The sequence below is a fragment of the Anas acuta genome, chromosome Z (genome assembly GCF_963932015.1).
Source record: "Anas acuta chromosome Z, bAnaAcu1.1, whole genome shotgun sequence".
Taxonomy (NCBI): Eukaryota; Metazoa; Chordata; class Aves; order Anseriformes; family Anatidae; genus Anas; species Anas acuta.
Genome location: NC_089017.1, coordinates 46778737 through 46792742, shown reverse-complemented (window position 1 = coordinate 46792742; position 14006 = coordinate 46778737).

The window sequence follows — 14006 nt, the reverse complement described above, 5'->3', positions numbered from 1 at the left end:
AGAAATACTTTTTCAAGAGTAGCAATGACTGTTGGCCATAATTTTCTCATCAAACTAGTATCCATGAAACAGCTAAGGAAGGAATATTGAGTTGCTGGCTGAATTCTTCTGAGATTTTGTTCTGACAATTATTTGCATGTATATTTAAATTTCTTTGTCTCTGTATGGAGTTCAGTGTGTCCACACGTCACTTGCTTTGAGGAATATATGTGCTTTACTTCATCTTTCATTACTTTCTGTCAGAAAGGATATGCCAAAACAAAGGTCTCATTTCAGGCAGCTTGGTCTGATAGATGTTTTTGTTTGTCCTCACACTGATGGACATAAAGCATGGACAACGTGATCCTTGTCTTTCTTATGGCATTGTAAATCAGGATGAGCTTTGCTGAAATCGGTGGTTAGTCCACTCTTTAAAACAGACTTAGGAGAATCAAGAATGCTTCTTTCTGTTTGGCACTTACAGTCTCCTCTAGACCAAGCCAACAAAATTTTAAAAAGCACCAAAAAAAGAAGTCCTGTAGATGTCTAAATAGTTGCCTATGAATTTCAATTGTGGAAAATGTTGATCCAGTGTAATAACTGCTCTAGTCAAGATCTTTAAACATGAATTGTCCTTACTTACACGGCAGCACGACAACATGGAACATTCCTCCTTGCCTCCCATCCATTCCAGCTGTTGTTGCCCTGATACTTTGCAGTTCATAGACCTGTAGGTGTTGCTGGTGCAGCCCAAGAGTGCAGTCCCGTACATGTATACAAATTCCTGATTTGCCAGTGACTATTATTTTAAACATTTCTTCCAAAGCAAATACAAAAGGGGCTTTGGTATGTAATGTGTGTTTAAGCCTGTCTCTCCCTTTAAGTCTTGAGATCAGTTATTTATAGGAAGCAGACATCTAGGCAATCTTACCCTTTTCTTCTGTGCATTGAAGGCAGTGAAGGTTGCAATATTAATTGCTGCATCAGCCACTTTAAGATTTAATGTTTTTCCCCATTCTATAGGCAATGTATCTCTTGCATGATTTCCCACAAAGTCTTCACTTTCACAGTCATCTGAATGATAAGCAACAATAATGTCTTTGGAAGTGATCCATAAATCATATTCAAATCCACGCATCCAAATGATCCTATTTTTAATCTCTAAACTACTGTAGTGTGTGCTTGCTAGTGCAGTTCTATTGGAAGCATTATGTTCCCCACCTACGTATTTCCTTCAAATCAGTGCTATTGCACCCCAAAATAAATAAATAAATCCAACCTGAAGCTTGACTAATAACAAACAGAAAAACTACGTGCAATGAAGAGCTCCTCAAATGATATAAAGTACTTATATGCACTGGAGAAAACACAATGTTTTATCAGGATCTATGGAAGGAAGTTGAATGGTTTGGTGTTTAGGTCACAGAAAGTATCTGAATTGTCTTCACTGCTTTCCGTCAGAATTTTTGAATGACCTTGGACCTGTTACCCTCAGATAAAATATGCTTGTGATTATATAGCTGAGATATAAATATGTATTAATTAAGGAACCCAGATTATCAATGTGAATATGCCACCTCTATGTCCACTTCATTCTCTGTTTAAGACTGAAAATGGCAGACAAGTCAAAAAATTTTAACATAGCTAACTGTAGACAGTGCTTAGATACAACCTAGGGTTTAACAGCATGTAGTAACCACTCTATACAGGGGCAGAGAGAGTTGGTTTATCTATTAGTTTTCAGGTGGAATTATCAAGGGGTGAACAAAGTGATTAATAATATATATATATATTTGCTTCTGTGATCCTTCTTTTGCCACCAAAGTCAAAGTCATTAGCTGGTGACTTCAGCAAAAAGAGTGGTATGACTTTTCTCATCAAGGATTTAGAATGTCACTGATGAAGAAATTTGCATTAAAAGCTGGACCTTTGAGAAAGTCCAGCTCTTTAGGAAACCTGATTGCGTTGATGGTCAATTAATATTGTTCCTCTGCAGGGTTCCTATTTGGTGTCCCTTTCTCAATGCATGGGTCTGCTTTGCTGCTTATAAGGAATCAAGCCCTCTTCAACAGAAGAGCGAGTTCAGTGTGATGTCTGGTTTCTGAGAGATGTCTGGAAACTCTTGCAGACAAGAAGTTGCAGCTTTGGCTATCATTCAGAGTCTGGAGTAGTTTCCATCTTAACAACTTGGAAATGAGTTGATGTGATCTGGTTTCATTCAGTGTAAGCTAGATTACAGGTCCATTGACTGATGAAGTTTTGGGGGAAGTGGAAAGCCCCTACCCCTTGCAAGCAGGAGGAAAGGATATGTTGCATTTGTGTAGACTGTGCATAACTAACTTGCTCTTAGATTGTGGACATGAGAGAATTGAGCTTTGGACGCATGTCATGCCATAAACAGGGAAAAACAGGGTGAATTGAAACATCTGCAAAAGCTGGTCCTCTTTGGGCAGCCCTGCCAACATACAATTTAAGGGCAAAGAGGAGCTGCTTTAATGTCCTGCTTCCCCACAGCACAGCTCCTTGGAAAGCACAGCCCATGACTCTTCCTGAGCACCCAGCTTGCTGCTGTTTCTCTGAATGAATGTCTGTACCCACTGGGCTGTGTGGCAGGAGAAAAAGGATATTATTCCATATCCACATCCATTTGCTGGCTGCTCATAAAAGATATGCTAGTATAAAAACCTAACCTGGTCTTGTTCTGTATCAAAGGGTATAAATAATTCCAAAATTTCAAAATCCAGAAGACTTGACTTGTGCCTAGCCATGCCCTTGCAGTTAGATACCAAAGGAGGTAGGAAAAAAGATCCATCTTCCATTATCCCTGCCTTCTAATGTGCAGGTTAAAGCAGCATCCACCTTTTGCCCACATTTTGTATGTTGCCAGCAGCTCTGGGGGAGTATGGGAGATAGGTGTCTCTGACTCTGCTGCTTCTACATATGCCCATCACGTGGCCAGAAGTAGCAGGTGCACATCCCCTCCGCTGCCAGGACACCTCATTATGCAGATATCCCCCGAGGCAGGCAGGCTCCATAGTGCTACCCAAGCTGGAATGCTGCCTAATAACCACGATCCTGACCTGAATGCTAATGGACCTGTGACTTCAAAATGTTCTGTGCCCACTTCATATGTTACTCTTGAGATTACTGAAGAGAAGATTTTTATTCCAGTGGCTGGAAGGAGTCATGAGAGTATTTTTAGCTACAAGTGGGATTCTCAGAACATCTGACTTGGGGTTTTCAACTAAGTCATAGTTCTGGATGACAAGAAAATATGTAATATTGGAAAGGATGTTGGCATTATGTGGTATGCTAGGTTTCTGTACACTTTCTCTGCTCTGGTGCTGGAATTCCAGGCAAGCATGAGCTTCCACATTAAGCATTTACCTAAACTGTATGTGCAAACTGTACTGAAAAGATCTAGTAAAATCTCAGTGAAGAAACTTAAACTTTGCATCCACACTAATGGGGGGATGGGGGCTATTCTCTTCAAGACAGTTCTGTCTGTTCAAGACATTGTCTGACGGAGTGTTGACAGTATTGTAGGGTTTAATTGTTTAAATGTTCTGTTGAAAGCAAATCAATACAAAGGTTTTTAACGTGCAAGTGCAAGCAACTGTGGACTCAACCCAGATGCAATTTGGTGGATGTATACATATCATGAATAGGTGTCTCAGTGAGAATAAAAAGTTTTATTTTTTATCTACCAATATATCTGCAGACATACTATTTACGTCTGTAGAAGAAGTGACAATAGAGTTCAAAGTACAGATGGAGACTCAGATCTTTTTAGGATAAAGCTTTTTACAGGCTTAGAAAATCTCAACTCTGGTAAGACCGCTGATGTGGATTTTCTGTTTACATGCAAAGGGAAGTGTTTCAGTGTTTCTCATCTATGTGGATGCAGACAAAAACTCTCTTATGGCTCTTTGTTTTTGACTCAGCATTGGCAGCTCTCCTTTTCATTAGATGACACTGTAAAGATGTGAGAATTCCCATGGAAATGACATGTATCCTACACAGAGCTTCCATCCTGCAAGTGAATCTGCTGTAGTTCCCTTCCACAACATTTAAGAGTGGCAACATTTTCTTTCAGCCTTAGTCCTTTAGGATAAATAAAAGTAACACTAACTATTGCAGAAAAACACATTCACCTCCAAATTATATATTTTTTTCAGTTTAAAAGTATGTAATTTCACAAGGAACACTCTGGGACTTACCCTGCTGTGAAACCATTGCTCTATTTCTCTCAGCAGTGGTAAGGTGCCCACGACTCTTAAACTGCTGAATAGCCCCTGTGAAAGTCAAGACACCAATATTGCAGATGACAGCTGATGTTGGGATATTGGCACATGGCTCGGAGTGCTGTAACAGCTTGAGATTTTGCTCCAGAGTTCCCAGTGCTTGCATAGTTCACATGTGTCAGGCTCCTGGTTAATCATAGCTCACTCTATGGTGAATATATTCTATTGACTTGACCAGTTTCAAACAATTAATTTAAAAGAGATGACAGTGCCTGTCTTTTGCCATCTTTCCCACCCTAAAATAACAAAGTAAATACCAATGGTTTGGACCCAACTTCTACTGTAAGAGTTAGGCAACAAAGCAGAGAAAAAAGGAGTGAGAGGAGTTAGAGATGAATACGTGTTTAACTGCAACAATAACAAGCATTTTCATGAACAAAAAAGAGAGAAGCAGAATAGGAAGGACGTACAGGATAATTCAGAGGAATATGCAGTGAAAAATGAAGTCTAATAAATTGAAAGACCATCTCTTTTGGAGTTGAAGGTTTGAAAAGCAAACAACAATTTTTGTGGAATTTATAAGCAGGATATTCTGCCAGTCAAATGCAGAATAGTTGGAAGAAGGAAGATATTGAGTCAAAGTGAAAGGGCTCTGCTGGTTGTCCTGGAAAAAGTAAAGGAGTGAGAGAAAAAGAAAGAAATTGGTTAAACAGTTCTGGTGGGTTCTGGTGGCTTCTTCTCCTTTTTTTTTTTTTTTTTTTTTTTTTTTTTCCCCCCCAGGAATGTTATTAGAAAGTTGAGGAAAAGGTACAAATTGCCAGGAAACAGACAGGCTGGTGGAAGAATAGTGCAAACAACACCATAAAATTGGCTGTCTGCAGAAGACATTTTCATGTATTAATTACAGGTGTGCAACTGAGCTGATGCTAAGCTATGAGTAGGAATTAACAATGCAAAAGAGCATTTTTGTTGCCTACCCCCTCCCTCTTATTCCCTCCTCCCTTTCCTTCAGCTTCAGACTAGCTTTGTCTGAACTATACATTGCTGATTTTGACAGTCTTCCTCTTACTTTGGCTCCAGCTGCTACCTCCACCCCCAGCCTGGCTCAGCCACCTTGTTATTAATCACATTTGTCTGAGTGCTTGGAGATACCCAAGCAAGTCTAGGCTTCAGCAATTTGAAATCTAAGAGCTCTTCTTATTTTGGAGCAATGCCAGCTGCTCTTCTCTGACCACCAGTCCAGATGGAGATCATCCAGCTCATCCAGAAGGAAGTCAGTGCAAGCACAATGCTGCCACTTTATGATGACAGACACCTTTCTGCTGAGGGGGTCTGATTGCATGAACAGTGCGACAGAGTGCAGTAAAGTTCTCTAGTAAAATGTAATTTTTAAAGCATAGATGGAAGTGTGAACAGGAACCTTTGATTAGAGCTTGCCTATAATGGCTAATTAATCAAATTGCTTGGGGAGAATGTTTATATGTGTGTGAGAACATACATGTGTGTGTATTCTGTTTTTGTTGTTGTTGTGTGTTTTATCTCTCCCCCCCCCCCCCAAAGGAAATCACATTTTTCTTTCAAAAGCAGTCCTTTTTATTTTTATTCCCCCTTTAGTGAATTACATTCCTTCTAGAACTGAAATATATCTATATGATGAGGAAAAGCAGGAGAATTCTTAAAATCTCCTTCGAAATTTTCCATGAAGACCACCATGTTTCACTCATCATCTCTGAAATATATCATCAAACACAGCCAAGTTTCCTACCCCCTTAGGAAGGCAGTGGCATTGTCATGTCCTTACTCCACTCACCCTTTATTTTTCACCATCTTTCAGCTATGTATAGTAAGTTAGGTTCCCTTACCTTTTACTCATACATCATACCTTCCAACATACTTATCTTTAACGCTGTTCTTTGTATTCACTCTATTTTATTGCCATCCTCTTTATATTGAGTTGCCCAAAACTGATCACAGTTTTCCAAGAGGGGCCTCACCAGGGCTGTGTGCAGAGGAATTATTACCTCTGTAGTCCTGCAAGTAATTCTGCTCCACATCCCAGTATGGTATTTGCCTCTTTGTGCTACAGTCTCTCACTGTGAGCTCATATTTAATCTGTCATCCACTATCACTCCCTAAATAAGTCCTGCAGCACTTCCCCTTTAGTAATAAAAACACAGAAAAAATGCTTGAAGAAAGAGTGAGTTATCCCCTTGGGTGGCTCTTTTGAGAAAACCTGGGTTTACATACAGCTGCAAAGACACTGAAACACAACCTCATGCATTGCTTCCACATATCTGGATTTTGCAGCTCTAATGCCAAGAGTCAAAACAGATATGGCATTTCCTATTTGTACATATTTTCTGAACATTTGCTGGTTGCAGTCCTGGACTACCCAGAGCATTGATACAGTGGAGGAATGCCACATCTACTTTTAGAGTTCATATCTACTAGATATAGAGCTCAGAAATCCTGCTGTGTTTTAAGTAGTTTGGAGGTATGTGCTGTGAATGTTGCTTCAGTTACTTGATATTTTATGGAAATTGAGTGAATGCTACTGTATATGGACAAAAGTGGGACAGGGCTTGAGTCACAATTTTTACCATCTCTAGGTTTGGAGTGTTCTTCACTCTCCAGACTGGATTCCTTTCCAGCACTTCAGAGTGAGCATTTTCTCAGAACTGCCTGTCTTTCTTTTCTACTGCTGAATTTATTTAGAAGAACTTTGTTGATATTTGAAGTTGAAAAGCCTGCACAGTGTTTAATCTTCTCCTTCTTTTTGGCCAATGAGTTGTCCTTCCAGAATAAAAATCCTCTCCTTTTTAGTCCATCTGATTATTCAACCCAATTAATCACTGTGAAAAACACCACAGAGGATTTGTAAACATTGTGTAGGGAAATTTGATGAGCACATATTTACCTTCAGAGGGCTACAGGAATTACGATGTGTCAAATAGTAGTGTATTGCATATGTGGATAGTCTTGTTATTTTAGTGCTTAGCCATTTCTTTACTGTGAATCAACCTAACACTGTTAAACCAACAATACAGATTTCTCCTTCTTCCCTTATTTCTAAGATCTGCTTGACGGTTTCTCTCTTGCTCTCCCTGAAGGATACCAAGAATAACAAACTGCAGATGAGCAGCTCTTGGAAATGCCCAAACAGCCAAGTAAAAGAACTGAATGGTGCAGGAAGAAAGACCCTATAAATATTGCAGAACACCAGCATTGCTAACGTGCTCCCTCACTCCCAATTGCAGCATTAGAGTGTATGTTCATAAGGCACACCACCCTGAAATTGATGGGAACCTCCCTGTGGACCGCATGGTTTGTGTACTAAGCCTCCGGGTTCTTGCAGTGAACTCTTGCTGCTACAAAGAGCTCTTAAAATTACATTTAAATTGGAAATAGAAATCTCCTCAGCCCTGACATTGGAGCAGAGTTGTTATTTCCCATGCCTGTCTTCTCTCACTCAGGAAGCTGCTGCAACATGAAACCTTCTGATTGTTCCTCCTTCAAATGCCTCTCTCAGCTGCCTGAACTCCACTATTTCCTTGTGAAAGGAGGGAAAATATGGGAATTTAGGCAAGCAGAACGGTCCTTATGCTCAGCCTGAAGAAGAAAGGTCAAGAGGGGTCTGATTTTCCCAGCCACCGAAATGTGTTTACCTTCTCCTTTTTTTTTTTTTTTTCTTTTTTTTGCACAAGAACCTGTAAAATACAATCCCCAATTCAGTAAACTGCTAAAGCAAAACCAAAGACTGAAGAGTGTCTTCAGGTGTGCTTTAGGGCTCATAAGAAGATATATTTCAGCAATTCATTGTTGTAGAGCCAGGTAATGGAGAGAAAACATCTATAGGCAGCTGTGTACAGCTCTGGAGATGCAGTTTGTCTGTAGAACAGAAACATTAGATGCTAGATCTGCTCAGCTTAACAGGATGGTAAACAAGAAGGAACATAAGTGTTGGGTTATAAATATACTATACTATATAAATACAATAAAATATACTAGGGTGGGTTTGAAGAGTTGAGGGAGATTTTTTTCAGTAAAGAACAGAGTCTTTGATAAGAAGAAATGATTACAAGATTTTTGTAGAGACACTTTTTTTTTATTTCTTTTTTATTATTATTATTATTTTTCTGGAAATTCAGTGAAGATCCTTAATGACCTCAAGAAGGAGGCTCTGAAGCAGCCTCCCAACAAGAAAAACTGTGCAGAGCTTAGCTAGAGTTCTGTCTATTTGCAAGTGGTATTATATGATCTGATTGCATGTAGTCACTCACAAGTGCTCCAGATGTGTCCCTCTGGAGATCTGTAATTCATCTGCTTGTCTTAGGAAGTGAAGTTTTTTTGTCTAGACTGAAAGGTATACTGAAGAAATGTGAATCAGAATACATGGGTGAGTTGTGAACATTGTCCATTTGTGTTAATTCACTAGATGTGCAGTGATATGTATGGCTGTTTAAAACACCAAGTAATTAATCTCCCAAGCATTTAATAAGGTGTTCACAAAAAGGCAGTGTGGTCACAGTTGCAGTCATGGTCATATTACTTAAACAAGAACCTTGTTTGGATTATGCTTGGAAGAGGAAAGAGTGCTGGCATCTCTGTCTGACTTTAAATGGGAAATCTTGAGAGGTCCATTATAAAGGCAACAAGTCTGGGCAAAATGGGTGCTTGGCTTCAACTTGTAATCTCAAATTCAAGTTAACAGTTTTCCTATGTGAATCAAAACATCAGGATGATTCCTAACTTTAAGCCTTAAAAGGAGAGTGGTGATGTGGAGAACTTATATTGTCATAAAGCACATAGCAGGAGTGAGTTTTGTGTGTGTGCTACTTCTTGAGTTGGTTGTCATCTAAAAACAAAATCCAACAAGTGAACTTTAGTGACCAAATAAATAAATAAATAAATAAAATGCAAGGAAGGAATGACTGTCTTCATTAAGTGAATTCCAAACCAAGCTCTATCCTTCTTCTAAATCTAAGGTCTTTCCACTCTTTGCCTGAATTTGGTAGTGTGGATTTCTTTAGTGAGAATGACCTTCCTCTTGGAAACTCATCACAAACGTTTGGAAGGAGAACCTTTCTTGGTCATGTCCCATGCAGTGCAGATGATTTGGAGCAATATGGAGTTGCTTTGATTTTCCCTTTATCAGGCAGCATACCAGGACTCAAAAATAGAGCATCTCTATTGTCTGGTGCTCTACTGCAGGCATCCAGTGATGTCTGCCAAAGGCTGCATTCCCTTGCAGAGGTCTGCAGCTGAGTAGGACTGACTAGAGGATGAGGTGATATGTGCCTGCTCTCAGGATCACACACTGATCCTCCTTGCACTTCAAATACAGCTACTGTCAGGAACTGGACAATGTGAAAAGCTCCCACTTCTTTTGGTTCAGTCTCTGGTCACTTCTCTCACCACCATTCCTTTCCTAGTTTGGAGACGGATTGGAGCATTTCCTTCTTTTGTTTATTTCACAGGGGAACAAATGGTTCATTTCCCTCTGTCCCAGCTGCTCTGAAAGGTTTTCTAGCTTCTCCAGAATATATTATGCAATGCTGCAGAGCAAGTCCTTTTTTCTTTTTGACGCCGTGCCTTTACCATGTATTGTAATCTGTCTGCTCTGATTAGGTTCATCCTATAGAATCACTGCCAAATTCTGTTTTATGCAGCAATGTTTAGTCTTCAGCCTGGGAGCTATGTACAGTCCTTTTAAGATGTTCATACATCAATATCAGTCCTGACTAATCCTGAGAAGCTTTGGATGGCAGGAAGAAGGAAAGCTTGAAGTTAGCTGTGCAAGTTATGGGACAAACTCTGTGCTCTACTCTGGCCAAACCTCTACTGCCATCAATGAAAACTGGTTTTGAGACCAAGGTAGCAACTTTTGTTTCTGGTGTAGTGGTACCACTGTCTCAGCAAGGACTGTGTTCCACTTCTGTTAAAGAGTTTCACTCCGAGCTTGATTTTAGTACGGACCCAACAAAACCCCACTTTTCCACTGAACACATTGCTTAGGCAAAAGTAGGTTTAACCCATTTAACACTTCTATTTGAGAAAACCAACACTCCCATGTTTTCTCACATTTTCCTTAAATATGGGTGGATTTCATACCATTATTACTGCTGACCTTAGCAATGCCAGCAGCTTGTTGTTCTCTAATTACCACTTATATGGCATAGGCATGTGGAATCCAGGCAGGCTGGTGCAGCCCTCTACACACACACACACATGCACACTGAGAGAGACCCCAGAGCAACCCATGAAAAAAATAAGATCCTGACGACCTTTACAAAACTGTGGTTTGTATGTTTACCAAGGCTTGCTTAAAACATCAGACTGTGGAGAAACTGCAAACATTTTGATGTAAGAAGCCGCCCCAGTTTTGTGGCGGGGTATAATTGCTGGGGCTTTGCTGCTTGTGATGCCTTGCAATAAGAAAAGATGGGTAATCCTGCTGCCAAAGGCGTAGGGAATTAAGAAGCCACGGTTGCATGGGAGTTGTGCTGGCTGAGAAGGCCACTTAGCAAATTCCTTACTTGAGCATTCAAGGGCACTCTCTCGCAACTCGATCCTCACTTTTCCAAGCACATGGAGGAGAAGAATGTTTCACTGTCCAGAAAGCACCCGGGCCTTGAGATAAATGAGAATTGAAACAAACGTTTCCATTCATATCAGGGGCCCCTCCTCACTAGCGTCCTCACTGATCTGTAAAAACCTTCTTTGTAAGTGGTTTCTAAAGCATAATCTGTGCTTTTAATACTGTTTGATTGAATAATTCCAATGTAAGGTTTGTTTTTTAAAGGTTTTGAGAAGTGTTGTAAGTAGCAAAAGTTTTTAATAGAAACCTGAAGCCACTGACTGGGGAAAATTTCCTCACGACCATTCCTGTTGTGGAGAAAACTGGAGGAAAATCAAGCCCAAAGCACCGAGGGTCATGTGAATAGCTAGAGTGGAATTCAGGGGCTTCGTTTCAGTAATTGCAGTGAAATTGCTCCCAGCAGAGGCAAGGAGAAGAGAAATTTTAAAGGTCCAAGCAGACAATAACAGAGCTCTACCTGCCTTCCTAAAGCATCGAATGAGTCCTGAGCATGGAATTAACTTACAGAAGGAGGACTTTCCCTTTCAGAACAAATGTATCCTTTTCTTTCACCACCCACAATTCCACATCAGATACTGAGTGTGCTTTATAGGGAACAGGATTTATTTTACCCCCGAGAAAGACAACAGGCCCAAAATAGTAAATGAAATACAACTTGAGTGTGTGTTGAGTAGGAGAAGGGCTTGTTCGTCCGTCCCTTCCTTCCTTCCTTCCTTCCTTCCTTCCTTCCTTCCTTCCTTCCCTCCTTCCTTCCTTCCTTCCTTCCTTCCTTCCTTCCTTCCTTCCTTCCTTCCTTCCTTCCTTCCTTCCTTCCTTCCTTCCTTCCTTCCTTCCTTCCTTCCTTCCTTCCTTCCTTCCTTCCTTCCTTCCTTCCTTCCTTCCTTCCTCCCTCCCTCCCTCCCTCCCTCCCTCCCTCCCTCCCTCCCTCCCTCCCTCCCTCCCTCCCTCTTTCTCCCTCCCTCTCTCATTTTCCTTTTAAAGAGAGCTGAATCCTGTTTAGTGAAAAGTCACATTCACTCTTTGGTGAAGTTGCAGACCAAGGTTATGTTGCAGCTACAAAGAATTTGGAAAACAACATGTAGGCTTGAAAAATGAACCATTCCTTCACATATATAACTTAGCATATCATCCTCGATCATAATTATAGACAGATTTGGATTGAAGCGATTATTGAATGCATTGTCCTTAAAGATAATCAGGGACATGACCAGTAGTGACACTGTGATGGAAAGGACTAAACAGTGCAGTTCATCATCTCAGCCCTTGAAATGGCTGAGATATGCAAAAGTGCACATTTTATCCAAGGGGTATAAATAGTACAAAGGGAGGAAGAAAAAAAAAAAAGAAACAAGAAGAGGAATCAGGTGGCTTTGCAGACTGCTGTGTTTGAGGAACAATTTGACAGAGACAGAGCAAGATGATGATAACTTGGAAAAAGTATAATTTGTCATGATTACCTCCTTTTTTTTTTTTCTTTTTTTTCTTTTTTTCTTTTTTTTCCTCTTCCTCCCAAAGCAGTACAGCTTGCAGTTTGCACCCATTGCAATTTATACCTGGGCAAAAAGATGGCTTGGGTAAAAGATAGTTTACTTGGGAACATACTTGTGTAAAAGATAGCTTAGTAAGTAAAGTATAATTTAATCCCTTCACTTATCTGGGCCTGCACCTAAGTATTTTAGATGTCTTGAAACCTCAGTTAATGAAGCCCCTTGCAAAAGTCCATTTAATGCCTTGTGGGTGGGATTCATTTCTTGAAGGACACCAAATAGCAGAGAGGGAAGATTTCTGAGTGCAGTATGATTCAGATAATGCTATACTTCCTCAACCTGAGGCAAATGCCTTGTATACATGTTTCTTCTGCACTTTCATTAGTCAGCCCTGTCCACCTCTATAATTTTTCTACAGACAAAAACCATATATTCTATAAGTAATGTGAACAGCTGATTATGTTGCTCTTGGCTACCGATGCTTTCACTTTGCAGGCTATTCCATCCAAAGGTAATGGCACTGATGCGGTTGTCACTGTGTATAAAGATGCATCTGTGAAAGAGGTCAGAGAAAATGGGGAGTTTATAATCCTGGGATCCTGGGCAGTTTAACTATCAGCTGCAGGATATGGCAATTGCCTGTTATTCTGCATTACTGTACAAAAGGGAAGAAAAACTCACAGGATATGGATGATTAAAATGAACATGTTTTTCCTCTTTGAATTTAATTTGTTACTTACATATCACTGCTACTGAAAGTACCTAAATTTATTTTGAACATATAAGACATCATTTATCTTCAGTAATTTGCCAAACAAGTAGCACATACTTCAGACCCTGTAGTTTATCAACAAAGCTCAGCTATACATTTAACTGTCTATTTAACAACTCCACCTAAATCTATCTAAGGAATCCTTTGGCATCCAGAATTTGTAGGGAAGGGATCTCCTGAGCTCTTCTGGCTCCAGTCAGGAAAACTACTTCCTATAGTTTAACTTAAATTTCAATAAGAAGGCATGACTTTTAAAATATTGTTTCCTTCTTTCCCCATGCCTACACAAAGCACTGAGCCTTCTATGCCTAACAGGCCTCTTTGCAATGCCTCTATGAAAAGCCCAGTCAGAAAAAAAGTGGGAAAATTTCAAATCTTGTCTCCTGACACTGTGCAGCAACGTGTGTTTTGCTTGAGCACTGGGTCTTTGCTTAAGAGCTCTTTGTGGACATCCTCAGTGAGTCTCCTTAGCACAGATGTGGGCTGCTGAAGCATCTCCAAAGGGCTGGCTCAGTGTTGGACCAGTGCCCTCATCTAATTTAGAGCTGCCTGGAGGCTGTGAAGCAGCTTTCTCTGTGCCTTTTTCCTTCCCACATATTTGTCTTGCACTCCAAGGTTTTGCTCCACAGAGGTATTTGAGCTCCTCACTTCTTGATATCAGTGTGAGCTATGTGTCTACACAGGAAATAGATAGCAAACATCTGTTGCAGATCCAGGCCTGAGATTTTGAATCTCTCATTTACCATGTGTCAATGATGACAGAATTGAAAAGGGCACTACTATAAAGCAAATGTTTTGGTGGCCTGAAGTTGCTGAGATTTTGCTGTGCTCTGGGAGTTTAAAAATTGCACAAAGGAAGGTCCTGTTATACTGAGTGAATTACGTTGGTCTCAGTCCTCCCTATGGGGGTCTGGCTGCAGTCTGGC